Source organism: Kogia breviceps, chromosome 1 (assembly GCF_026419965.1).
Source record: "Kogia breviceps isolate mKogBre1 chromosome 1, mKogBre1 haplotype 1, whole genome shotgun sequence".
Lineage (NCBI taxonomy): Eukaryota > Metazoa > Chordata > Mammalia > Artiodactyla > Physeteridae > Kogia > Kogia breviceps.
Genome location: NC_081310.1, coordinates 52,075,971 through 52,100,094, shown reverse-complemented (window position 1 = coordinate 52,100,094; position 24,124 = coordinate 52,075,971).

The following is a 24,124-nucleotide window of genomic DNA, read 5'->3' as shown; positions in this document are numbered from 1 at the left end:
GTGAGGCTGAGGGTCGAGATCGGGGTGCGGATGCGTGTTATGGGGTGTGTGCGTCGTAGGGCGCGGCGTGCTGTTAGGCTAGGCCTCAGGCTTCAGGCTGCGGGGGAGGCCTAGTGGTCAGGGTCAGGGCTGGGGCTAGGGTTAGGGTTAGGCCCCCGGTGAGGCTGAGGGTCGAGATCGGGGTGCGGATGCGTGTTAGGGGGCGTGGGCGTCGTAGGGCGCGGTGTGCCATTAGGCTAGGCCTCAGGCTTCAGGCTGAGGGTGAGGCCTAGTGGTCAGGGTCACGGCTGCGGCTAGGGTTAGGTTTAGGCCCCCGGTGAGGCTAAGGGTCGAGATCGGGGTTCGGATGCGTGTTAGGTGGCGTGTGCGACTTAGGGCGCGGCGTGCCGTTAGGCTAGGCCTCATGCTTCAGTCTGCGGGGGAGGCTTAGGGGTCAGGATCACGGCAGGGGCTAGTGTTAGGGTTAGGCCCCCGGTGAGGCTGAGGGTCGAGATCGGGTTGCGGATGCGTGTTTGGGGGCGTGTGCGTCGTAGGACGCGGCGTGCCGTTAGGCTAGGCCTCAGGCTTCAGGCTGTGGGGGAGGCCTAGGGTTCAGTGTCAGGGCTGGGGCTAGGGTTAGGTTTAGGGCCCTGGTGAGGCTGAGGGTCGAGATCGGGGTGCGGATGCGTGTTAGGGTGCGTGTGCGTCATAGGGCGCGGCATGCCGTTAGGCTAGGCCTCAGGCTTCAGGCTGCGGGGGAGGCCTTGGTGTCAGGGTCAGGGATGGGGCTAGGGTTAGGTTTAACCCCCGGGTGAGTCTGAGGCTCGAGTTCGGGCTGCGGATGCCTGTTATGGGGCATGTGCGTCGTAGGGCACAGCGTGCCATTAGGCTAGGCCTCAGGCTTCAGGCTGCGGGGGAGGCCTTGGTGTCAGGGTCACGGCTGCGCCTTGGGTTAGGGTTAGGCCCCCGGTGAGGCTGAGGGTCGAGATCGGGGTGCGGATGCGTGTTTGGGGGCGTGTGCGTCGTAGGGCGCGGCGTTCCGTTAGGATCGGCCTCAGGCTTCAGGCTGCGGGGGAGGCCTAGGGGTCAGGGTCAGGGCCTCGGCTAGGGTTAGGGTTAGGCCCCCGCTGAGGCTGAGGGTCGAGATCGGGGTGCGGAGGCGAATTAGGGGGCGTGTGCGTCGTAGGGCGCGGCGTGCCGTTAGGCTAGGCCTCGTGCTTCAGGCTTCAGTGGAGGCTTAGGAGTCAGGGTCAGGGCCGGGGCTAGGTTTAGGGTTAGGCCCCCGGTGAGGCTGAGGGTCGAGATCGGGGTGCGGATGCGTGTTAGGGGGCGTGTGCGTCGTAGGGCGCGGCGTGCCATTAGGCTAGGCCTCAGGCTTCAGGCTGCGGGGGAGGCCTAGTGATCAGGGTCAGGGCTGGGGCTAGGGTTAGGGTTAGGCCCCCGATGAGGCTGAGGGTCGAGATCGGGGTGCGGATGCGTGTTAGGGGGCGTGGGCGTCGTAGGGCGCGACGTGCCGTTAGGCTAGGCCTCAGGCTTCAGGCTGTGTGGGAGGCCTACGGGTCAGGGTCAGTTCTGGGGCTAGGGTTAGGGTTAGGCCCCCGGTGAGGCTAAGGGTCGAGATCAGGGTTCGGATGCGTGTTAGGGGGCGTGTGCGTCGTAGGACGCGGCGTGCCGTTAGGCTAGGCCTCAGGCTTCAGGCTGCAGGGGAGGTCTAGGGGTCAGGGTCAGGGCAGGGTCTAGGGTTAGGTTTAGGCCCCAGGTGAGGCTGAGGGTCGAGATCGGGGTGCGGATGCGTGTTAGGGGGAGTGTGCGTCGTAGGGCGCGGCGTGCCGTTAGGCTAGGCCTCAGGCTTCAGGCTGCGGGGGAGGCTTAGGGGTCAGGGTCAGGGCCGGGGCTAGGGTTAGGGTTAGGCCCCCGGTGAGGCTGAGGGTCGAGATCGGGATGCAGATGCGTGTTTGGGGGCGTGTGCGTCGTAGGACGCGGCGTGCCGTTAGGCTAGGCCTCAGGCTTCAGGCTGCAGGGGAGGCATAGGGGTCAGGGTCAGGGCTGGTGCTAGGGTTAGGTTTAGGCCCCCGGTGAGGCTGAGGGTCGAGATCGGGGTGCGGATGCGTGTTAGGGGGCGTGTGCGTCGTAGGGCGCGGCGTGCTGTTAGGCTAGGCCTCAGGCTTCAGGCTGCGGGGGAGGCCTAGTGGTCAGGGTCAGGGTTGGGGCTAGGGTTAGGGTTAGGCCCCCGATGAGGCTGAGGGTCGAGATCGGGGTGCGGATGCGTGTTAAGGGGCGTGGGCGTCGTAGGGCGCGACGTGCCGTTAGGCTAGGCCTCAGGCTTCAGTCTGCGGGGGAGGCTTAGGGGTCAGGTTCAGGGCAGGGGCTAGAGTTAGGGTTAGGCCCTCGGTGAGGCTGAGAGTCGAGATCGGGGTCCGGATGCGTGTTAGGGGGCATGTGCGTCGTAGGGCGCGGCGTGCCATTAGGCTAGGCCTCATGCTTCAGGCTGCGGGGGAGGCCTAGGGGTCAGGGTCAGGGCTTTGGCTAGCGTTAGGGTTAAGCCCCCGGTGAGGCTGAGGTTCGAGATCGAGGTGCTGATGCGTGTTAGGGGGCGTGTGTGTCGTAGGGCACAGCGTTCCGTTAGGATCGGCCTCAGGCTTCACGCTGCGGGGGAGGCCTAGGGGTCAGGGTCAGGGCCTGGACTATGGTTAGGGTTAGGCCCCCGCTGAGGCTGAGGGTCGAGATCGGGGTGCGGATGCGTGTTAGGAGGCGTGTGCGTCTGAGGGCGCGGCGTGCCGTTAGGCTAGGCCTCAGGCTTCAGGCTGCGGGGGAGGCTTAGGGGTCAGGGTCACGGCCGGGGCTAGGGTTAGGGTTAGGCCCCCGGTGAGGCTGAGGGTCGAGATCGGGATGCAGATGCGTGTTTGGGGGCGTGTGCGTCGTAGGACGAGGCGTGCCGTTAGGCTAGGCCTCAGGCTTCAGGCTGCGGGGGAGGCCTAGTGGTCAGGGTCAGGGCTGAGGCTAGGGTTAGGGTTAGGCCCCTGGTGAGGCTGAGGGACGAGATCGGGGTGCGGATGCGTGTTAGGGGGCGTGGGCGTGGTAGAGCGCGGCGTGCCATTAGGCTACGCATCAGGCTTCAGGCTGAGGGTGAGGCCTAGGGGTCAGGGTCACGGCTACGGCTAGGGTTAGGGTTAGGCGCCCGGTGAGGCTAAGGGTCGAGATCGGGGTTCGGATGCGTGTTAGGTGGCCTGTGCGTCTTAGGGCGCGGCGTGCTGTTAGGCTAGGCCTCAGGCTTCAGTCTGCGGGGGAGGCTTAGGGGTCACGGTCAGGGCCGGGGCTAGGGTTAGGGTTAGGTCCCCGGTGAGGCTGAGGGTCGAGATCGGGGTGCGGATGTGTGTTAGGGGGCGTGTGCGTCGTAGGGCGCGGCGTGCTGTTAGGCTAGGCCTCAGGCTTCAGGTTGCGGGGGAGGCCTAGTGGTCAGGGTCAGGGCTTTGGCTAGCATTAGGGTTAAGCCCCCGGTGAGGCTGAGGTTCGAGATCGGGATTCGGATGCGTGTTAGGTGGCGTGTGCGTCTTAGGGCGCGGCGTGCTGTTAGGCTAGGCCTCAGGCTTCAGTCTGCGGGGGAGGCTTAGGGGTCAGGGTCAGGGTAGGGACTAGAGTAAGAGTTAGGCCCCCGGTGAGGCTGAGGGTCGAGATCGGGGTGCGGATGCGTGTTAGGGGGCGTGTGCGTCGTAGGACGCGGCATGCCGTTAGGCTAGGCCTCAGGCTTCAGGCTGCGGGGGAGGCCTAGTGTTCAGGGTCAGGGCTGGGGCTAGGGTTAGGTTTAGGCCCCCGGTGAGGCTGAGGGTCGAGATCGGGGTGCGGATGCGTGTTAGGGGGCGTGTGCGTCATAGGGCGCGGCGTGCCGTTAGGCTAGGCCTCAGGCTTCAGGCTGCGGGGGAGGCCTTGGTGTCAGGGTCAGGGATGGGGCTAGAGTTAGGTTTAGGCCCCCGGTGAGGCTGAGGGCCGAGATCGGGGTACGGATGCGTGTTAGGGGGCGTGTGCGTCGTGGGGCGCGGCGTGCCATTAGGCTAGGCCTCATGCTTCAGCCTGCGGGGGAGGCCTAGGGGTCAGGGTCAGGGCTTTGGCTAGCATTAGGGTTAAGCCCCCGGTGAGGCTTAGGTTCGAGATCGTGGTGCGGATGCGTGTTAGGGGGCGTGTGCGTCGTAGGACGCGGCGTGCCGTTAGGCTAGGCCTCAGGCTTCAGGCTGCAGGGGAGGCCTAGGGGTCAGGGTCAGGGCAGGGTCTAGGGTTAGGTTTAGGCCTCAGGTGAGGCTGAGGGTCGAGATCGGGGTGCGGATGCGTGTTAGGGGGCGTGGGCGTCGTAGGGCGCGACGTACCATTAGGCTAGGCCTCAGGCTTCAGGCTGCAGGGGAGGCTTAGGGGTCAGGGTCAGGGCCGGGGCTAGGGTTAGGGTTAGGCCCCCGGTGAGGCTGAGGGTCGAGATCGGGATGCACATGCGTGTTTGGGGGCGTGTGCGTCGTAGGACTCGGCGTGCCATAGGCTAGGCCTCAGGCTTCAGGCTGCAGGGGAGGCACAGGGGTCAGGTTCAGGGCTGGTGCTAGGGTTAGGTTTAGGCCCCCGGTGAGGCTGAGGGTCGAGATCGGGGTGCGGATGGGTGTTAGGGGGCGTGTGCGTCGTAGGGCGCGGCGTGCTGTTAGTCTAGGCCTCAGGCTTCAGGCTGCGGGGGAGGCCTAGTGGTCAGGGTCAGGGCTGGGGCTAGGGTTAGGGTTAGGCCCCCGGTGAGGCTGAGGGTCGAGATCGGGGTGCGGATGCGTGTTAGGGGGCGTGGGCGTGGTATAGCGCGGCGTGCCATTAGGCTACGCCTCAGGATTCAGGCTGAGGGTGAGGCCTAGGGGTCAGGGTCACGGCTGCGGCTAGGGTTAGGGTTAGGCCCCCGGTGAGGCTAAGGGTCGAGATCGGGGTTCGGATGCGTGTTAGGTGGCGTGTGCGTCTAGGGCGCGGCGTGCCTTTAGGCTAGGCCTCAGGCTTCAGTCTGCGGGGGAGGCTTAGGGGTCAGGGTCAGTGCTGGGGCTAGGGTTAGGGTTAGGCCCCCGGTGAGGCTGAGGGTCGAGATCGGGATGCAGATGCGTGTTAGGGGGCGTGGGCGTCGTAGGGCGCGGCGTGCCGTTAGGCTAAGCCCCAGGCTTCAGGCTACGGGGGAGGCCTAGGGCTCATTGTCAGGGCTGTTTCTAGGGTTACGGTTAGGACCCCGGTGCGGCTGAGGTTCGAGATCGGGGTGCGGATGCGTGTTAGGGGGCGTGGGCGTCGTAGGGTGCGGCGTGCCGTTAGGCTAGGCCTCAGGCTTCAGGCTGCGGGGGAGGCCTAGGGTTCAGGGTCAGGGCTGGGGCTAGAGTTAGGTTTAGGCCCCCGGTGAGGCTGAGGGTCGAGATCGGGGTGCGGATGCGTGATTGGGGGCGTGTGCGTCGTAGGACGCGGCGTGCCGTTAGGCTAGGCCTCAGGCTTCAGGCTGCGGGGGAGGCCTAGGGTTCAGGGTCAGTGCTGGGGCTAGGGTTAGGGTTAGGCCCCCGGTGAGGCTGAGAGTCGAGATCGGGGTGCGGAGGCGTGTTAGGGGGCGGTGCGTCATAGGGCGCGGCGTGCCGTTAGGCTAGGCCTCAGGCTTCAGGCTGCGGGGGAGGCCTTGGTGTCAGGGTCAGGGATGCTGCTAGGGTTAGGTTTAACCTCCGGGTGAGTCTCAGGCTCGAGATCGGGGTACGGATGCGTGTTATGGGGCGTGTGCGTCGTAGGGCGCGGCGTGCTGTTAGGCTAGGCCTCAGGCTTCAGGCTGCGGGGGATGCCTAGGGGTCAGGGTCAGGACCGGTGTTAGGGTTAGGTTTAGGCCCCTGGTGAGGCTGATGGTCGAGATCGGGGTGCAGATGCGTGTTAGGGGGCGTGTGCGTCGTAGGGCGCGGCGTGCCGTTAGGCTAGGCCTCAGGCTGCAGGCTACGCGGGAGGCTTAGGGGTCAGGGTCAGGGTCGCGGCTAGGGTTAGGGTTAGGCCCCCGGTGAGGCTGAGGTTCGACATCGGGATGCAGATGCGTGTTTGGGGGCGTGTCCGTCGTAGGACGCGGTGAGCCGTTAGGCTAGGCTACAGACTTCAGGCTGCAGGGGAGGCCTAGTGGTCAGGGTCAGGGCTCGGGCTAGGGTTAGGTTTAGGCCCCCGGTGAGTCTGAGGGTCGAGATCGGGGTGCGGATGCGTGTTAGGGGGCGTGTGCGTCGTAGGGCGTGGCGTGGCGTTAGGCTAGGCCTCAGGCTTCAGGCTGCAGGGGAGGCCTAGTGGTCAGGGTGAGGGCTCGTGCTAGGGTTAGGTTTAGGCCCACGGTGAGGATGAGCGTCGAGGTCGTGGTGCAGATGCGTGTTAGGGGGCGTGGGCGTCGTAGAGCGCGGCATGCCATTAGGCTAGGCTTCAGGCTTCAGGCTGCGGGGGAGGCCTAGGGGTCAGGGTCAGGCCTGCCGCTAGGGTTAGGGTTCGGCCCACGGTGAGGCTGAGGGTCGAGATCGGGGTGCGGATGCGTGTTAGGGGGCATGGGCGTCGTATGGCGCGGCGTGCCGTTAGGCTAGGCCTCATGCTTCAGGCTGCGGGGGAGGCCTAGGGGTCAGGGTCAGGGCTTTGGCTAGCGTTAGGGTTAAGCCCCCGGTGAGGCTGAGGGTCGAGATCGGGATGCAGATGCGTGTTTGGGGCCGTGTGCGTCGTAGGACGCGCCGTGCCGTTAGGCTAGGCCTCTGGCTTCAGGCTGCAGGCGAGGCCTAGGGGTCAGGTCAGGGCTGGGTCTAGGGTTAGGTTTAGGCACCCGGTGAGGCTGAGAGTCGAGATCGGGGTGCGGATGCGTGTTAGGGGACGTGTGCGTCGTAGGGCGCGGCGTGCCTTTAGGCTAGGCCTCAGGCTTCAAGCTGCGGGGGAGGCTTAGGGGTCAGGGTCAGGGCCGGGGCTAGGGTTAGGGTTAGGCCCCCGATGAGGCTGAGGGTCGAGATCGGGATTCAGATCCGTGTTTGGGGGCGTGTGCGTCGTAGGACGCGGCGTGCCGTTAGGGTAGGCCTCAGGCTTCAGGCTGCAGGGGAGGCATAGGGGTCAGGGTCATGGCTGGTGCTAGGGTTAGGTTTAGGCCCCCGGTGAGGCTGAGGGTCGAGATCGGGGTGCGGATGCGTGTTAAGGGGCGTGGCCGTCGTAGGGTGCGGCGTGCTGTTAGGCTAGGCCTCAGGCTTCAGGCTGCAGGGGAGGCCTAGTGGTCAGGGTCAGGGCTGGGGCTAGGGTTAGGGTTAGGCCCCCGATGAGGCTGAGGGTCGAGATCGGGGTGCGGATGCGTGTTAGGGGGCGTGGGCGTCATAGGGCGCGACGTGCCGTTAGGCTAGGCCTCAGGCTTCAGGTTGCGGGGGAGGCCTAGGGGTCAGGGTCAGTGCTGGGGCTAGGGTTAGGGTTAGGCCCCTGGTGAGGCTGAGGGTCGAGATCCTGGTGCAGATGCGTGTTAGGGGGCATGGGCGTCGTAGGGCGCGGCGTGCCATTAGGCTAGGCCTCAGGCTTCAGGCTGAGGGTGAGGCCTAGGTGTCAGGGTCACGGCTGCGGCTAGGGTTAGGGTTAGGCCCCCGGTGAGGCTGAGGGTCGAGATCGGGGTGCGGATGCGTGTTAGGGGGCGTGTGCGTCGTAGGACGCGGCGTGCCGTTAGGCTAGGCCTCAGGCTTCAGGCTGCGGGGGAGGCCTAGTGTTCAGGGTCAGGGCTGGGGCTAGGGTTAGGTTTAGGCCCCCGGTGAGGCTGAGGGTCGAGATCGGGGTGCGGATGCGTGTTAGGGGGCGTTTGCGTCATAGGGCGCGGCGTGCCGTTAGGCTAGGCCTCAGGCTTCAGGCAGCTTGGGAGGCCTTGGTGTCAGGGTCAGGGATGGGGCAAGAGTTAGGTTTAGGCCCCCGGTGAGGCTGAGGGTCGAGATCGGTGTGCGGATGCGTGTTAGGGGATGTGTGCGTCGTAGGACGCGGCGTGCTGTTAGGCTAGGCCTCAGGGTTCAGGCTGCGGGGGAGGCCTAGTGGTCAGGGTCAGGGCTGGGGCTAGGGTTAGGGTTAGGCCCCCGATGAGGCTGAGGGTCGAGATCGGGGTGCGGATGCGTGTTAGGGGGCGTGGGCGTCGTAGGGCGCGACGTACCGTTAGGCTAGGCCTCAGGCTTCAGGCTGCGGGGGAGGCCTAGGGGTCAGGGTCAGTGCTGGGGCTAGGGTTAGGGTTAGGCCCCCGGTGAGGCTGAGGGTCGAGATCGGGGTGCAGATGCGTGTTCGGGGGCGTGGGCGTCGTAGGGCGCGGCGTGCCATTAGGCTAGGCCTCAGGCTTCAGGCGGAGGGTGAGGCCTAGGGGTCAGGGTCAGGGCTGCGGCTAGGGTTAGGGTTAGGCCCCCGGTGAGGCTAAGGGTCGAGATCGGGGTTCAGATGCGTGTTAGGTGGCGTGTGAGTCTTAGGGCGCGGCGCGCCGTTAGGCTAGGCCTCAGGCTTCAGACTGCTGGGGATGCCTAGGGGTCAGGGTCAGTTCTGGGGCTAGGGTTAGAGTTAGGCCCCCGGTGAGGCTGAGTGTCGAGATCGGGGTGCGGATGCGTGTTAGGGGGCGTGGGCGTCGTAGGGCGCGGCGTGCCATTAGGCTAGGCCTCAGGCTTCAGGCTGAGGGTGAGGCCTAGGGGTCAGGGTCACGGCTGCGGCTAGGTTTAGGGTTAGGCCCCCGGTTAGGCTAAGGGTCGAGATCGGGGTTCGGATGCGTGTTAGGTGGCGTGTGCGTCTTAGGGCGCGGCGTGCTGTTAGGCTAGGCCTCAGGCTTCAGTCTGCGGGGGAGGCTTAGGGGTCAGGGTCAGGGTAGGGACTAGAGTTAGGGTTAGGCCCCCGGTGAGGCTGAGGGTCGAGATCGGGGTGCGGATGCGTGTTAGGGGGCGTGTGCGTCGTAGGACGCGGCGTGCCGTTAGGCTAGGCCTCAGGCTTCAGGCTGCGGGGGAGGCCTAGTGTTCAGGGTCAGGGCTGGGGCTAGGGTTAGGTTTATGCCCCCTGTGAGGCTGAGGGTCGAGATCGTGGTGCGGATGCGTGTTAGGGTGCGTGTGCGTCATAGGGCGCGGCGTGCCGTTGGGCTAGGCCTCAGGCTTCAGGCTGCGGGGGAGGCCTTGGTGTCAGGGTCAGGGATCGGGCTAGAGTTAGGTTTACGCCCCCGGTGAGGCTGAGGGTCGAGATCGTGGTGCGGATGCGTGTTAGGGGGCGTGTGCGTCGTAGGACGCGGCGTGTCGTTAGGCTAGGCCTCAGGCTTCAGGCTGCAGGGGAGGCCTAGGGGTCAGGGTCAGGGCAGGGTCTAGGGTTAGGTTTAGGCCCCAGGTGAGGCTGAGGGTCGAGATCGGGGTGCGGATGCGTGTTAGGGGGAGTGTGCATCATAGGGCCCGGCGTGCCGTTAGGCTCGGCCTCAGGTTTCAGGCTGCAGGGGAGGCTTAGGGGTCAGGGTCAGGGCCGGGGCTAGGGTTAGGGTTAGGCCCCCGGTGAGGCTGAGGGTCGAGATCGGGATGCAGATGCGTGTTAGGGCGCGTGTGCGTCATAGGGCGCGGCGTGCCGTAAGGCTAGGCCTCAGGCTTCAGGCTGAGGGTGATGCCTAGGGGTCAGGGTCAGGGCCTGGGCTGGGGATTGGGTTAGGCCCCCGGTGAGGCTGAGGGTCGAGATCGGGGTGCAGATGCGAGTTAGGGGGCGTGTGTGTCGTAGGGCGCGGCGTGCCGTTAGGCTAGGCCTCGTGCTTCAGGCTTCCTGGGGGCTTTGGGGTCAGGTTCAGGGCCGGGGCTAGGTTTAGGGTTAGGCCCCCGGTGAGGCTGAGGGTCGAGATCGGGATGCAGATGCGTGTTTGGGGCCGTGTGCGTCGTAGGACGCGCCGTGCCGTTAAGCTAGGCCTCTGGATTCAGGCCGCAGGCGAGGCCTAGGGGTCAGGTCAGGGCTGGGTCTAGGGTTAGGTTTAGGCCCCCGGTGAGGCTGAGGGTCTAGATCGGGATGCAGATGCGTGTTAGTGGGCGTGGGCGTCGTAGAGCTCGGCATGCCATTAGGCTAGGCGTCAGGCTTCAGGCTGCGGGGGAGTCCTAGGGGTCAGGGTCAGGCCTGCCGCTAGGGTTAGGGTTCGGCCCACGGTGAGGCTGAGGGTCGAGATCGGGGTGCGGATGCGTGTTAGGGGGCGTGTGCGTTATAGGGGCCGGCGTGCCGTTAGGCTAGGCCTCAGGCTTCAGGCTGCGGGGTAGGTTTAGTGGTCAGGGTCAGGGCCGGGGCTAGGGTTAGGGTTAGGCCCCCGGTGAGGCTGAGGTTCGAGATCGGGGTGCGGATGCGTGTTAGGGGGCGTGTGCGTCGTAGGGCGCGGCGTGCCGCTAGGCTAGGCCTCAGGCTTCAGGCTGCGGGGGAGGCTTAGGGGTCAGGGTCAGAGCTGGGGCTAGGGTTAGGGTTAGGCCCCCGGTGAGGCTGAGGGTCGAGATCGGGGTGCGGATGCGTGTTTGGGCGCGTGGGCGCCGTAGGGCGCGGCGTGCCCTTAGGCTAGGCCTCACGCTTCAGGCTGAGGGTGAGGCCTAGGGGTCAGGGTCACGGCTGCGGCTTGGGTTAGGGTTAGGCCCCCGGTGAGGCTAAGGGTCGTGATCGGGGTGCAGATGCGTGTTAGGGGGCGTGTGCATCGTAGGGCGCGGCGTGCCGTTAGGCTAGGCCGCAGGCTGCAGGCTACGGGGGAGGCTTAGGGGTCAGGTTCAGGGTCGCGGCTAGGGTTAGGGTTAGGCCCCCGGTGAGGCTGAGGTTCGACATCGGGATGCAGATGTGTGTTTGGGGGCGTGTCCGTCATAGGACGCGGCGAGCGGTTAGGCTAGGCTGCAGACTTCAGGCTGCAGGGGAGGCCTAGTGGTCAAGGTCAGGGCTCGGGCTAGGGTTAGGTTTAGGCCCACGGTGAGGCTGAGCGTCGAGGTCGTGGTGCAGATGCGTGTTAGGGGGCGTGTGTGTCGTTGGGCACAGCGTTCCGTTAGGATCGGCCTCAGGCTTCAGGCTGCGGGGGAGGCCTAGAGGTCAGGGTCAGGGCCTGGGCTAGGAATTGGGTTAGGCCCCCGGTGAGGCTGAGGGTCGAGATCGGGGTGCGGATGCGAGTTAGGGGGCGTGTGCGTCGTAGGGCGCGGCGTGCCGTTAGGCTAGGCCTCGTCCTTCAGGCTTCCGGGGAGGCTTAGGGGTCAGCGTCAGGGCCGGGACTAGGTTATGGTTAGGCCCCCGGTGAGGCTGAAGGTCGAGATCGGGATGCAGATGCGTGTTTGGGGCCGTGTGCGTCGTCGGACGCGGCGTGCCGTTAGGCTAGGCCTCAGGCTTCAGGCTGCAGGCGAGGCCGAGGGGTCAGGGTCAGGGCTGGGTCTAGGGTTAGGTTTAGGCCCCCGGTGAGGCTGAGGGTCGAGATCGGGGTGCGGATGCGTGTTAGGGGGCGTGTGCGTCATAGGGCGCGGCGTGCCGTTAGGCTACGCCTCAGGCTTCAGGCTGCGGGGGAGGCTTAGGGTTCAGGGTCAGGGCCGGGGCTAGGGTTAGGGTTAGGCCCCCGGTGAGGCTGAGCGTCGAGGTCGTGGTGCAGATGCGTGTTAGGGGGCGTGGGCGTCGTAGAGCGCGGCATTCCATTAGGCTAGGCGTCAGGCTTCAGGCTGCCGGGGAGGCCTAGGGGTCAGGGTCAGGCCTGCCGCTAGGGTTACTGTTCGGCCCACTGTGAGGCTGAGGGTCGAGATCGGGGTGCGTATGCGTGTTAGGGGGCATGGGCGTCGTAGGGCGCGGCGTGCCGTTAGGCTAGGCCTCATGCTTCAGGCTGCGGGGGAGGCCAGGGGTCAGGGTCAGGGCTTTGGCTAGCGTTATGGTTAAGCCTCCGGTGAGGCTGAGGTTCTAGATGGCGGTGCGGATGCGTGTTAGGGGGCGTGTGTGTCGTACGGCACAGCGTTCCGTTAGGATCGGCCTCAGGCTTCAGGCTGCGGGGGAGGCCTAGAGGTCAGGGTCAGGGCCTGGGCTAGGGATTGGGTTAGGCCCCCGGTGAGGCTGAGGGTCGAGATCGGGGTGCGGATGCGAGTTTGGGGGCGTGTGCGTCGTAGGGCGCGGCGTGCCGTTAGCCTAGGCCTCGTGCTTCAGGCTTCCGGGGAGGCTTAGGGGTCAGGGTCAGGGCCGGGGCTAGGTTTAGGGTTAGGCCCCCGGTGAGGCTGAGGGTCGAGATCGGGATGCAGATGCGTGTTTGGAGCCGTGTGCGTCGTAGGACGCGGCGTGCCGTTAGGCTAGGCCTCAGGCTTCAGACTGCAGGGGAGGCCTAGGGGTCAGGGTCAGGGCTGGGTCTAGGGTTAGGTTTAGGCCTCCGGTGAGGCTGAGGGTCGAGATCGGGGTGCGTATGCGTGTTAGGGGGCGTGTGTGTCGTAGGGCGCGGCGTGCCGTTAGGCTACGCCTCAGGCTTCAGGCTGCGGGGGAGGCTTAGGGTTCAGGGTCAGGGCCGGGGCTAGGGTTAGGGTTAGGCCCCCGGTGAGGCTGAGGGTCGAGATCGGGGTGCGGATGCGAGTTTGGGTGCGTGTGCGTCGTAGGGCGCGCCGTGCCGTTAGGCTAGGCCTCGTGCTTCAGGCTTCCGGGGAGGCTTAGGCGTCAGGGTCAGGGCTGGTGCTAGGGTTAGGTTTAGGCCCCCAGTGAGGCTGAGGGTCGAGATCGGGGTGCGGATGCGTGTTAGGGGGCGTGTGCGTCGTAGCGCGCGGCGTTCTCTTAGGCTAGGCCTCAGGCTTCAGGCTGCGGGGGAGGCCTAGTGGTCAGGGTCAGGGCTGGATCTAGGGTTAGGGTTAGGCCCCCGATGAGGCTGAGGGTCGAGTTCGGGGTGCGGATGCGTGTTAGGGGGCGTGGGCGTCGTAGGGCGCGACATGCCGTTAGGCTAGGCCTCAGGCTTCAGGCTGCATGGGAGGCCTAGGGGTCAGGGTCAGGGCCGGCGCTAGGTTTAGGGTTAGGCCCCCGGTGAGGCTGAGGGTCGAGATCGGGATGCAGATGCGTGTTTGGGGCCGTGTGCGTCGTAGGACGCGCCGTGCCGTTAGGCTAGGCCTCTGGCTTCAGGCTGCAGGCGAGGACTAGGGGTCAGGTCAGGGCTGGGTCTAGGGTTAGGTTTAGGCCCCCGGTGAGGCTGAGGGTCGAGATCGGGGTGCGGATGCGTGTTAGGGGGCGTGTGCGTCGTAGGGCGTGGCGTGCCGTTAGGCTAGGCCTCAGGCTTCAAGCTGCGGGCGAGGCTTAGGGGTCAGGGTCAGGCCCGGGGCTAGGGTTAGGGTTAGGCCCCCGGTGATGCTGAGGGTCGAGATCGGGGTGCGGATGCATGTTAGGGGGCGTGTGCTTCGTAGGGCGTGGCGTGCCGTTAGGCTAGGCCTCAGGCTTCAGGCTGCGGGGGAGGCCTTGGTGTCAGTGTCAGGGATGGGGCTAGGGTTAGGTTTAACCCCCGGGTGAGTCTGAGGCTCGAGATCGGGGTGCGGATGCGTGTTATGGGGCGTGTGCGTCGTAGGGCGCAGCGTGCCGTTACGCTAGGCTTCAGGCTTCAGGCTGCGGGGGATGCCTAGGGGTCAGGGTCAGGACCGGGGTTAGGGTTAGGTTTAGGCCCCTGGTGAGGCTGATGGTCGAGATCGGGGTGCAGATGCGTGTTAGGGGGCGTGTGCGTCGTAGGGCGCGGCGTGCCGTTAGACTAGGCCTTAGGCTGCAGGCTACGGGGGAGGCTTAGGGGTCAGGTTCAGGGTCTCGGCTAGGGTTAGGGTTAGGCCCCCGGTGAGGCTGAGGTTCCACATCGGGATGCAGATGCGTGTTTGGGGGCGTGTCCGTCATAGGACGCGGCGAGCAGTTAGGCTAGGCTGCAGACTTCAGGCTGCAGGGGAGGCCTAGTGGTCAGGGTCAGGGCTCGGGCTAGGGTTAGGTTTAGGCCCCCGGTGAGGCTGAGGGTCGAGATCGGGGTGCGGATGCGTGTTAGGGGGCGTGTGCGTCGTAGGGCGTGGCGTGGCGTTAGGCTAGGCCTCAGGCTTCAGGCTGCAGGGGAGGCCTAGTGGTCAGGGTGAGGGCTCGGGCTAGGGTTAGGTTTAGGCCCACGGTGAGGCTGAGCGTCGAGGTCGTGGTGCAGATGCGTGTTAGTGGGCGTGGGCGTCGTAGAGCGCGGCATGCCATTAGGCTAGGCGTCAGGCTTCAGGCTGCGGGGGAGTCCTAGGGGTCAGGGTCAGGCCTGCCGCTAGGGTTAGGGTTCGGCCCACGGTGAGGCTGAGGGTCGAGATCGGGGTGCGGACGCGTGTTAGGGGGCATGGGCGTCGTAGGGCGCGGCGTGCCGTTAGGCGAGGCCTCATGCTTCAGGCTGCGGGGGAGGCCTAGGGGTCAGGGTCAGGGCTTTGGCTAGCGATAGCGTTAAGCCCCCGGTGAGGCTGAGGTTCGAGATCGTGGTGCGGATGCGTGTTAGGGGGCGTGTGTGTCGTTGGGCACAGCGTTCCGTTAGGATCGGCCTCAGGCTTCAGGCTGCTGGGGAGGCCTAGAGGTCAGGGTCAGGGCCTGGGCTAGGGATTGGGTTAGGCCCCCGGTGAGGCTGAGTGTCGAGATCGGGGTGCGGATGCGAGTTAGGGGGCGTCTCTGTCGTAGGGCGCGGCGTGCCGTTAGGCTAAGCCTCGTGCTTCAGGCTTCCTGGGAGGCTTAGGGGTCAGGGTCAGGGCCGGGGCTAGGTTTAGGGTTAGGCCCCCGGTGAGGCTGAGGGTCGAGATCGGGATGCAGATCCGTGTTTGGGGCCGTGTGCGTCGTAGGATGCGCCGTGCTGTTAGGCTAGGCCTCTGGCTTCAGGCTGCAGGCGAGGCCTAGGGGTCAGGTCAGGGCTGGGTCTAGGGTTAGGTTTAGGCCCCCGGTGAGGCTGAGGGTCGAGATCGGGGTGCGGATGCGTGTTAAGGGGCGTGGCCGTCGTAGGGTGCGGCGTGCTGTTAGGCTAGGCCTCAGGCTTCAGGCTGCGGGGGAGGCCTAGTGGTCAGGGTCAGGGCTGGGGCTAGGGTTAGGGTTAGGCCCCCGATGAGGCTGAGGTTCGAGATCGGGGTGCGGATGCGTGTTAGGGGGCGTGGGCGTCGTAGGGCGCGGCGTGCCGTTAGTCTAGGCCTCAGGCTTCAGGTTGCGGGGGAGGCCTAGGGGTCAGGGTCAGTGCTGGGGCTAGGGTTAGGGTTAGGCCCCCGGTGAGGCTGAGAGTCGAGATCCTGGTGCAGATGCGTGTTAGGGGGCATGGGCGTCGTAGGGCGCGGCGTGCCATTAGGCTAGGCCTCAGGCTTCAGGCTGAGGGTGATGCCTAGGTGTCAGGGTCACGGCTGCGGCTAGGGTTAGGGTTAGGCCCCCGGTGAGGCTAACGGTCGAGATCGGGGTTTGGATGCGTGTTAGGTGGCGTGTGCGCCTTAGGGCGCGGCGTGCCGTTAGGCTAGGCCTCAGGCTTCAGTCTGCGGGGGAGGCTTAGGGGTCAGGGTCAGGGCAGGGGCTAGGGTTAGGGTTAGGCCCCCGGTGAGGCTGAGGGTTGAGATCGGGGTGCGGATGCGTGTTAGGGGGCGTGGGCGTGGTATAGCGCGGCGTGCCATTAGGCTACGCCTCAGGATTCAGGCTGAGGGTGAGGCCTAGTGGTCAGGGTCACGGCTGCGGCTAGGGTTAGGGTTAGGCCCCCGGTGAGGCTAAGGGTCGAGATCGGGGTTCGGATGCGTGTTAGGTGGCGTGTGCGTCTAGGGAGCGGCGTGCCTTTAGGCTAGGCCTCAGGCTTCAGTCTGCGGGGGAGGCTTAGGGGTCAGGGTCAGGGCAGGGGCTAGAGTTAGGGTTAGGCCCCCGGTGAGGCTGAGGGTCGAGATCGGGATGCAGATGCGTGTTAGGGGGCGTGTGCGTCTTAGGGCGCGGCATGCCGTTAGGCTAGGCCTCAGGCTTCAGGCTGCGGGGGAGGCCTTGGTGTCAGGGTCAGGGATGGTGCTAGGGTTAGGTTTAACCCCCGGGTGAGTCTCAGGCTCGAGATCGGGGTGCGGATGCGTGTTATGGGGCGTGTGCGTCGTAGGGCGCGGCGTGCTGTTAGGCTAGGCCTCAGGCTTTAGGCTGCGGGGGATGCCTAGGGGTCAGGGTCAGGACCGGTGTTAGGGTTAGGTTTAGGCCCCTGGTGAGGCTGATGGTCGAGATCGGGGTGCAGATGCGTGTTAGGGGGCGTGTGCGTCGTAGGGCGCGGCGTGCCCTTAGGCTAGGCCTCAGGCTGCAGGCTACGCGGGAGGCTTAGGGGTCAGGGTCAAGTTCGCGGCTAGGGTTAGGGTTAGGCCCCCGCTGAGGCTGAGGTTCGACATCGGGATGCAGATGCGTGTTTGGGGGCGTGTCCGTCGTAGGACGCGGTGAGCCGTTAGGCTAGGCTGCAGACTTCAGGCTGCAGGGGAGGCCTAGTGGTCAGGGTCAGGGCTGGTTCTAGGGTTAGGTTTAGGCCCCCGGTGAGTCTGAGGGTCGAGATCGGGGTGTGGATGCGTGTTAGGGGGCGTGTGCGTCGTAGGGCGTGGCGTGGCGTTAGGCTAGGCCTCAGGCTTCAGGCTGCAGGGGAGGCCTAGTGGTCAGGGTGAGGGCTCGTGCTAGGGTTAGGTTTAGGCCCACGGTGAGGATGAGCGTCGAGGTCGTGGTGCAGATGCGTGTTAGGGGGCGTGGGCGTCGTAGAGCGCGGCATGCCATTAGGCTAGGCGTCAGGCTTCAGGCTGCGGGGGAGGCCTAGGGGTCAGGGTCAGGCCTGCCGCTAGGGTTAGGGTTCGGCCCACGGTGAGGCTGAGGGTCGAGATCGGGGTGCGGATGCGTGTTAGGGGGCATGGGCGTCGTAGGGCGCGGCGTGCCGTTAGGCTAGGCCTCATGCTTCAGGCTGCGGGGGAGGCCTAGGGGTCAGGGTCAGGGCTTTGGCTAGCGTTAGGGTTAAGCCCCCGGTGAGGCTGAGGTTCGAGATCGTGGTGCGGATGCGTGTTAGGGGGCGTGTGTGTCGTTGGGCACAGCGTTCCGTTAGGATCGGCCTCAGGCTTCAGGCTGCAGGGGAGGCCTAGAGGTCAGGGTCAGGGCCTGGGCTAGGGATTGGGTTAGGCCCCCGGTGAGGCTGAGTGTCGAGATCGGGGTGCGGATGCGAGTTAGGGGGCGTGTGTGTCGTAGGGCGCGGCGTGCCGTTAGGCTAAGCCTCGTGCTTCAGGCTTCCTGGGAGGCTTAGGGGTCAGGGACAGGGCCGGGGCTAGGTTTAGGGTTAGGCCCCCGGTGAGGCTGAGGGTCGAGATCGGGATGCAGATGCGTGTTTGGGGCCGTGTGCGTCGTAGGACGCGCCGTGCCGTTAGGCTAGGCCTCTGGCTTCAGGCTGCAGGCGAGGCCTAGGGGTCAGGTCAGGGCTGGGTCTAGGGTTAGGTTTAGGCCCCCGGTGAGGCTGAGGGTCGAGATCGGGGTGCGGATGCGTGTTAGGGGGCGTGTGCGTCGTAGGGCGCGGCGTGCCGTTAGGTTAGGCCTCAGGCTTCAAGCTGCGGGGGAGGCTTAGGGGTCAGGGTCAGGGCCGGGGCTAGGGTTAGGGTTAGGCCCCCGATGAGGCTGAGGGTCGAGATCGGGATGCAGATCCGTGTTTGGGGGCGTGTGCGTCGTAGGACGCGGCGTGCCGTTAGGCTAGGCCTCAGGCTTCAGGCTGCGGGGGAGGCCTAGTGTTCAGGGTCAGGGCTGGGGCTAGGGTTAGGTTTAGGCCCCCGGTGAGGCTGAGGGTCGAGATCGGGGTGCGGATGCGTGTTAGGGGGCGTGTGTGTCATAGGGCGCGGCGTGCCGTTAGGCTAGGCCTCAGGCTTCAGGCTGCTTGGGAGGCCTTGGTGTCAGGGTCAGGGATGGGGCTAGAGTTAGGTTTAGGCCCCCGGTGAGGCTGAGGGTCGAGATCGGGGTGCGGATGCGTGTTAGGGGGTGTGTGCGTCGTAGGACGCGGCGTGCTGTTAGGCTAGGCCTCAGGGTTCAGGCTGCGGGGGAGGCCTAGTGGTCAGGGTCAGGGCTGGGGCTAGGGTTAGGGTTAGGCCCCCGATGAGGCTGAGGGTCGAGATCGGGGTGCGGATGCGTGTTAGGGGGCGTGGGCGTCGTAGGGCGCGACGTACCGTTAGGCTAGGCCTCAGGCTTCAGGCTGCGGGGGAGGCCTAGGGTTCAGGGTCAGTGCTGGGGCTAGGGTTAGGGTTCGGCCCCCGGTGATGCTGAGGGTCGAGATCGGGGTGCGGATGCGTGTTCGGGGGCGTGGGCGTCGTAGGGCGCGGCGTGCCATTAGGCTAGGCCTCAGGCTTCAGGCTGAGGGTGAGGCCTAGGGGTCAGGGTCACGGCTGCGGCTAGGCGTAGGGTTCGGCCCCCGGTTAGGCTAAGGGTCGAGATCGGGGTTCGGATGCGTGTTAGGTGCCGTGTGCGTCATAGGGCGCGGCGTGCCGTTGGGCTAGGCCTCAGGCTTCAGGCTGCGGGGGAGGCCTTGTTGTCAGGGTCAGGGATCGGGCTAGAGTTAGGTTTAGGCCCCCGGTGAGGCTGAGGGTTGAGATCGTGGTGCGGATGCGTGTTAGGGGGCGTGTGCGTCGTAGGACACGGCGTGTCGTTAGGCTAGGCCTCAGGCTTCAGGCTGCAGGGGAGGCCTAGGGGTCAGGGTCAGGGCAGGGTCTAGGGTTAGGTTTAGGCCCCAGGTGAGGCTGAGGGTCGAGATCGGGGTGCGGATGCGTGTTAGGGGGAGTGTGCGTCGTAGGGCGCGGCGTGCCGTTAGGCTCGGCCTCAGGCTTCAGCCTGCAGGGGAGGCTTAGGGGTCAGGGTCAGGGCCGGGGCTAGGGTTAGGGTTAGGCCCCCGGTGAGGCTGAGGGTCGAGATCGGGATGCAGAAGCGTGTTAGGGCGCGTGTGCGTCATAGGGCGCGGCGTGCCATTAGGATCGGCCTCAGGCTTCAGGCTGCGGGGGAGGCCTAGAGGTCAGGGTCAGGGCCTGGGCTAGGGATTGGGTTAGGCCCCCGGTGAGGCTGAGGGTCGAGATCGGGGTGCAGATGCGAGTTAGGGGGCGTGTGTGTCGTAGGGCGCGGCGTGCCGTTAGGCTAGGCCTCGTTCTTCAGGCTTCCTGGGGGCTTTGGGGTCAGGTTCAGGGCCGGGGCTAGGTTTAGGGTTAGGCCCCCGGTGAGGCTGAGGGTCGAGATCGGGATGCAGATGCGTGTTTGGGGCCGTGTGCGTCGTAGGACGCGCCGTGCCGTTAGGCTAGGCCTCTGGCTTCAGGCTGCAGGCGAGGCCTAGGGGTCAGGTCAGGGCTGGGTCTAGGGTTAGGTTTAGGCACCCGGTGAGGCTGAGGGTCGAGATCGGGGTGCGGATGCGTGTTAGGGGGCGTGGGCGTCGTAGGGCGCGGCGTGCCGTTAGGCTAGGCCTCAGGCTTCAAGCTGCGGGGGAGGCTTAGGGGTCAGGGTCAGGGCCGGGGCTAGGGTTAGGGTTAGGCCCCCGATGAGGCTGAGGGTCGAGATCGGGATGCAGATCCGTGTTTGGGGGCGTGTGCGTCGTAGGACGCGGCGTGCCGTTAGGGTAGGCCTCAGGCTTCAGGCTGCAGGGGAGGCATAGGGGTCAGGGTCAGGGCTGGTGCTAGGGTTAGGTTTAGGCCCCCGGTGAGGCTGAGGGTCGAGATCGGGGTGCGGATGCGTGTTAAGGGGCGTGGCCGTCGTAGGGTGCGGCGTGCTGTTAGGCTCTGCCTCAGGCTTCAGGCTGCAGGGGAGGCCTAGTGGTCAGGGTGAGGGCTGGGGCTAGGGTTAGGGTTAGGCCCCCGATGAGGCTGAGGGTCGAGATCGGGGTGCGGATGCGTGTTAGGGGGCGTGGGCGTCGTAGGGCGCGACGTGCCGTTAGGCTAGGCCTCAGGCTTCAGGTTGCGGGGGAGGCCTAGAGGTCAGGGTCAGTGCTGGGGCTAGGGTTAGGGTTAGGCCCCCGGTGAGGCTGAGGGTCGAGATCCTGGTGCAGATGCGTGTTAGGGGGCATGGGCGTCGTAGGGCGCGGCGTGCCATTAGGCTAGGCCTCAGGCTTCAGGCTGAGGGTGAGGCCTAGGTGTCAGGGTCACGGCTGCGGCTAGGGTTAGGGTTAGGCCCCCGGTGAGGCTGAGGGTCGAGATCGGGGTGCGGATGCGTGTTAGGGGGCGTGTGCGTCGTAGGACGCGGCGTGCTGTTAGGCTAGGCCTCAGGCTTCAGGCTGCGGGGGAGGCCTAGTGTTCAGGGTCAGGGCTGGGGCTAGGGTTAGGTTTAGGCCCCCGGTGAGGCTGAGGGTCGAGATCGGGGTGCGGATGCGTGTTAGGGGGCGTTTGCATCATAGGGCGCGGCGTGCCGTTAGGCTAGGCCTCAGGCTTCAGGCTGCTTGGGAGGCCTTGGTGTCAGGGTCAGGGATGGGGCTAGAGTTAGGTTTAGGCTCCCGGTGAGGCTGAGGGTCGAGATCGGGGTGCGGATGCGTGTTAGGGGGTGTGTGCGTCGTAGGACGCGGCGTGCTGTTAGGCTAGGCCTCAGGCTTCAGTCTGCAGGGGAGGCTTAGGGGTCAGGGTCAGGGTAGGGACTAGAGTTAGGGTTAGGCCCCCGGTGAGGCTCAGGGTCGAGATCGGGGTGCGGATGCGTGTTAGGGGGCGTGTGCGTCGTAGGACGCGGCGTGCCGTTAGGCTAGGCCTCAGGCTTCAGGCTGCGGGGGAGGCCTAGTGTTCAGGGTCAGGGCTGGGGCTAGGGTTAGGTTTAGGCCCCTGGTGAGGCTGAGGGTCGAGATCGTGGTGCGGATGCGTGTTAGGGGGCGTGTGCGTCGTAGGACGCGGCGTGTCGTTAGGCTAGGCCTCAGGCTTCAGGCTGCAGGGGAGGCCTAGGGGTCAGGGTCAGGGCAGGGTCTAGGGTTAGGTTTAGGCCCCAGGTGAGGCTGAGGGTCGAGATCGGGGTGCGGATGCGTGTTAGGGGGAGTGTGCGTCATAGGGCCCGGCGTGCCGTTAGGCTCGGCCTCAGGCTTCAGGCTGCAGGGGAGGCTTATGGGTCAGGGTCAGGGCCGGGGCTAGGGTTAGGGTTAGGCCCCCGGTGAGGCTGAGGGTCGAGATCGGGATGCAGATGCGTGTTAGGGCGCGTGTGCGTCATAGGGCGCGGCGTGCCGTTAGGCTAGGCCTCAGGCTTCAGGCTGAGGGTGATGCCTAGGGGTCAGGGTCAGGGCCTGGGCTAGGGATTGGGTTAGGCCCCCGGTGAGGCTGAGGGTCGAGATCGGGGTGCAGATGCGAGTTAGGGGGCGTGTGTGTCGTAGGGCGCGGCGTGCCGTTAGGCTAGGCCTCGTGCTTCAGGCTTCCTGGGGGCTTTGGGGTCAGGTTCAGGGCCGGGGCTAGGTTTAGGGTTAGGCCCCCGGTGAGGCTGAGGGTCGAGATCGGGATGCAGATGCGTGTTTGGGGCCGTGTGCGTCGTAGGACGCGCCGTGCCGTTAAGCTAGGCCTCTGGATTCAGGCCGCAGGCGAGGCCTAGGGGTCAGGTCAGGGCTGGGTCTAGGGTTAGGTTTAGGCCCCCGGTGAGGCTGAGGGTCTAGATCGGGATGCAGATGCGTGTTAGTGGGCGTGGGCGTCGTAGAGCTCGGCATGCAATTAGGCTAGGCGTCAGGCTTCAGGCTGCGGGGGAGTCCTAGGGGTCAGGGTCAGGCCTGCCGCTAGGGTTAGGGTTCGGCCCACGGTGAGGCTGAGGGTCGAGATCGGGGTGCGGATGCGTGTTAGGGGGCGTGTGCGTTATAGGGGCCGGCGTGCCGTTAGGCTAGGCCTCAGGCTTCAGGCTGCGGGGTAGGTTTAGTGGTCAGGGTCAGGGCCGGGGCTAGGGTTAGGGTTAGGCCCCCGGTGAGGATGAGGTTCGAGATCGGGGTGCGGATGCGTGTTAGGGGGCGTGTGCGTCGTAGGGCGCGGCGTGCCGCTAGGCTAGGCCTCAGGCTTCAGGCTGCGGGGGAGGCTTAGGGGTCAGGGTCAGAGCTGGGGCTAGGGTTAGGGTTAGGCCCCCGGTGAGGCTGAGGGTCGAGATCGGGGTGCGGATGCGTGTTAGGGCGCGTGGGCGCCGTAGGGCGCGGCGTGCCCTTAGGCTAGGCCTCACGCTTCAGGCTGAGGGTGAGGCCTAGGGGTCAGGGTCACGGCTGCGGCTTGGGTTAGGGTTAGGCCCCCGGTGAGGCTAAGGGTCGAGATCGGGGTGCAGATGCGTGTTAGGGGGCGTGTGCATCGTAGGGCGCGGCGTGCCGTTAGGCTAGGCCTCAGGCTGCAGGCTACGGGGGAGGCTTAGGGGTCAGGTTCAGGGTCGCGGCTAGGGTTAGGGTTAGGCCCCCGGTGAGGCTGAGGTTCGACATCGGGATGCAGATGTGTGTTTGGGGGCGTGTCCGTCATAGGACGCGGCGAGCGGTTAGGCTAGGCTGCAGACTTCAGGCTGCAGGGGAGGCCTAGTGGTCAGGGTCAGGGCTCAGGCTAGGGTTAGGTTTAGGCCCACGGTGAGGCTGAGCGTCGAGGTCGTGGTGCAGATGCGTGTTAGGGGGCGTGTGTGTCGTTGGGCACAGCGTTCCGTTAGGATCGGCCTCAGGCTTCAGGCTGCGGGGGAGGCCTAGAGGTCAGGGTCAGGGCCTGGGCTAGGGATTGGGTTAGGCCCCCGGTGAGGCTGAGGGTCGAGATCGGGGTGCGGATGCGAGTTAGGGGGCGTGTGCGTTGTAGGGCGCGGCGTGCCGTTAGGCTAGGCCTCGTCCTTCAGGCTTCCGGGGAGGCTTAGGGGTCAGGGTCAGGGCCGGGACTAGGTTATGGTTAGGCCCCCGGTGAGGCTGAGGGTCGAGATCGGGATGCAGATGCGTGTTTGGGGCCGTGTGCGTCGTCGGACGCGGCGTGCCGTTAGGCTAGGCCTCAGGCTTCAGGCTGCAGGCGAGGCCGAGGGGTCAGGGTCAGGGCTGGGTCTAGGGTTAGGTTGAGGCCCCCGGTGAGGCTGAGGGTCGAGATCGGGGTGCGGATGCGTGTTAGGGGGCGTGTGCGTCATAGGGCGCGGCGTGCCGTTAGGCTACGCCTCAGGCTTCAGGCTGCGGGGGAGGCTTAGGGTTCAGGGTCAGGGCCGGGGCTAGGGTTAGGGTTAGGCCCCCGGTGAGGCTAAGGGTCGATATCGGGTTTCGGATGCATGTTAGGTGGCGTGTGCGTCGTAGGACGCGGCGTGCTGTTAGGCTAGGCCTCAGGCTTCAGTCTGCGGGGGAGGCTTAGGGGTCAGGGTCAGGGCAGGGGCTGGAGTTAGGGTTAGGCCCCCGGTGAGGCTGAGGGTCGAGATCGGGGTGTGGATGCGTGTTTGGGGGCGTGTGCGTCGTAGGACGCTGCGTGCCGTTAGGCTAGGCCTCAGGCTTCAGGCTGCGGGGGAGGCCTAGGGTTCAGGGTCAGGGCTGGGGCTAGGGTTAGGTTTAGGCCCCCGGTGAGGCTGAGGGACGAGATCGGGGTGCGGATGCGTGTTAGGGGGTGTGTGCGTCATAGTGCGCGGTGTGCCGTTAGGCTAGGCCTCAGGCTTCAGGCTGCGGGGGAGGCTTAGGGGTCAGGGTAAGGGCCGGGGCCAGGGTTAGGGTTAGGCCCCCGGTGAGGCTGAGGGTCGAGATCGGGGTGCGGATGCGTGTTAGGGGGCGTGGGCGTCGTAGGGCGCGGCGTGCCATTAGGCTAGGCCTCAGGCTTCAGGCTGAGGGTGAGGCCTAGGGGTCAGGGTCAGGGCTGCGGCTAGGGTTAGGGTTAGGCCCCCGGTGACGCTAAGGGTCGAGATCGGGGTTCGGATGCGTGTTAGGTGGCGTGTGCGTCGTAGGTTGCGGCGTGCCGTTAGGCTAGGCCTCAGGCTTCAGGCTGCGGGGGAGGCTTAGGGGTCAGGGTCAGGGCTTGGGCTAGGGTTAGGTTTAGGCCCACGGTGAGGCTGAGCGTCGAGGTCGTGGTGCAGATGCGTGTTAGGGGGCGTGGGCGTCGTAGAGCGCGGCATTCCATTAGGCTAGGCGTCAGGCTTCAGGCTGCCGGGGAGGCCTAGGGGTCAGGGTCAGGCCTGCCGCTAGGGTTACTGTTCGGCCCACTGTGAGGCTGAGGGTCGAGATCGGGGTGCCTATGCGTGTTAGGGGGCATGGGCGTCGTAGGGCGCGGCGTGCCGTTAGGCTAGGCCTCATGCTTCAGGCTGCGGGGGAGGCCTAGGGGTCAGGGTC